Below are 2,580 nucleotides of genomic sequence, written 5' to 3' on the forward strand. Positions count from 1 at the left end.
CAGTTTATTTGAATCTCACTTGATAACACCTAACAAAGGCTTAGGTTCTCCTGTGGTGAATTTAAGGTGAGGTCTTAGCCAATTAACATCTCCTGGAAGCTTTTGAAAATAAAATTTTGAAGCAAATTTGTACCACAATTTTTCAGTATAACTAAAAACCCTAAATATTAAAAAAGATATTGTCTCTGAATCTTATGAAGCAACAATTACTCCCCAGAACTTTAAGGCTCACTGTGTGAAAACAAAGATTTGAAGTAAACTTTTCTTTAGAGGCATTTGCTAATAAAATAATTTTCACTTAGGAAACAATATACACTGAAAGATTCAAAGTCTTAGCTTCTTGTATTGAAGCCTGGACAATGAAAATTTCTTACATAATGTAAGACTATATTAGCCATACCTAAGGGCAAAACCCTTTAATGGTCACCAGTTTACTAGAAGTAAACTCTTTACAAATGGAAAAAATAAACTTTCAAATATATAATAATTTTATATGAAGTAGGCAAGCTATCTTGTAATGCCTTTATAAGTTCTACAGCCTGATTGACCTTTTATAAATCTTGAATTTAGTCTTTATTATGAACAACACCTGGGTAGATCTGAAAAGAAAATGTTGTTTAGCTAATCTCCCTGAAGGCAGGGAGGGATGAAGTTTCAAGAACTTCCCTAGGTGCAGTCTGTAAAACACAAGAAACTTTGCACACGCTTCTCTGAGGCTGCTCTAAGCTTTGTATTAACCCAAATGTATATATTTTCTAATCTGAGTATCTTGGTCCTCCTGCAATGAGGACAGATTCTAGGGGAACAATTCAACTGTCTATCCATGCCTTTAATTTTGGACAATCTTTCTTAAGATGACTTATACCTTAAACACTTTCTTTTATAACCTTTTATGGTCCTGTAAGGCCGCAACCATAGCCAAACTGATTGTGTGAGGGTCTAATTTCTGCACAAAGATGAATATATCTAGTTAACTCTGCCTTGCTTTGTATGGTTGAATGGCCAAAGTGAGTGCATAATGCACTAATTACTATTAGTGAGTAGTAATTAAGATTACTACTCTTGTAGTAATCTTAATTATAGGTGAGTTAAAAATCTTAAGCTTTCGATCAAATTGCAAACTGCAGTCAATGGGACACTGGCAATTTTAACCATAATTTTTAAGTTTCTGTTGCAATATTAGAATGTATCTTTAACTTTTGAAAAACAAGACCCAATTTTAAGCAATTTATTTATTTATTTATTTATTTTTAAAAATATATGAGAATGTTTTCAACATAAGAAAATATCACACTCAAGGAATGTAAACTGCTGGGAAAGGGACAGAATAATCAGTCAACAATACTGCATGGGAAGAGTAGGCAATCCATCCCATATACAACCACCAAATTCATACACTATTACATATGCCAGAAAACCTTTGCTGACAGGACCTTGATATAGCTATCTCTTGTGAGGCTATGCCAGTGCCTGGCAAATACAGAAGTGGATGCTCACAGTCATCTAGTGGTTGGAACTCAGGGCCGCCAATGGAGGAGCCGGAAAAAGTACCCAAGGAGCAGAAGGGGTCTGCAACACTATAGGAGGAACAACAATATGAACTAACCAGTACCCCCCCCCGCCCCCAGAGCTGTTTCTATTTGCATATGTAGCAGAGGATAGCCTAGTCGGCCATCAATGGGATGAGTGGCCCTTGGTCTTACAAAGATCATATGACCCAGTACAAGGGAACACCAGGGCCAGAAAGCTGGAGTGGGTGGGTTGGGGAGCAGGGTGGGAGGAGGGTATAGGGGACTTTCAGAGAGGAAACTAGGAGAGGGGATAGCATTTGAAATGTACATGAAGAAAAAATCTAATAAAATAGTTTAGGCAAAGATCTATATTGCGGAAGGAATCCTGTGCACATTTGTCCTTTCTTAAATCTTTGAAGGATAAAATTGTCCTATTCACGTCAAGTGATTATAGCCTACAAAGAAGAGGGGAGGCAAATAGAACCAAGTGCCTTGTCAAAATCTGAGAAACAGTGTCCCAAAAGAATGAACTTGCTTCCACGGGAGGCCTACACGCTGCCGTCTGTGCCGCCGCCATGTCTCTAGTGATCCCTGGGAAGTTCCAGCACAGTTTGCGAGTACTCAACACCAACATCGATGGGCGGTGGAAAATAGCCTTCGCCATCACTGCCATTAAGGGTGTGAGGTGGAGATATGCTCATGTGGTGTTGAGGAAAGCAGACATCGACCTCACCAAGAGGGCTGGAGAACTCACGGAGGATGAGGTGGAGCGAGTGATCACCATCATGCAGAACCCACGACAGTACAAGATTCCAGACTGGTTCCTGAACAGACAGAAGGATGTGAAGGATGGGAAGTACAGCCAGGTTCTGGCCAACGGTCTAGACAACAAGCTGCGTGAGGACCTGGAGCGGCTGAAGAAAATTCGAGCGCATAGAGGGCTGCGCCACTTTTGGGGCCTTCGTGTCCGCGGTCAGCACACCAAGACCACTGGCCGCAGGGGCCGAACTGTGGGTGTATCCAAGAAGAAATGAGTCTCTGGGCCTTTGCTGTTAATAAATAGTTTATA

General features: G+C 40.4%; 1 pseudogene; it reads left to right on the top strand.

Annotated features, from left to right (window-relative positions):
- The first annotated feature begins 2,086 nt into the window (after positions 1-2,086).
- Positions 2,087-2,580, top strand: LOC110287080 (annotated as a pseudogene).

Source organism: Mus caroli, chromosome X (assembly GCF_900094665.2).
Source record: "Mus caroli chromosome X, CAROLI_EIJ_v1.1, whole genome shotgun sequence".
Taxonomy (NCBI): domain Eukaryota; kingdom Metazoa; phylum Chordata; class Mammalia; order Rodentia; family Muridae; genus Mus; species Mus caroli.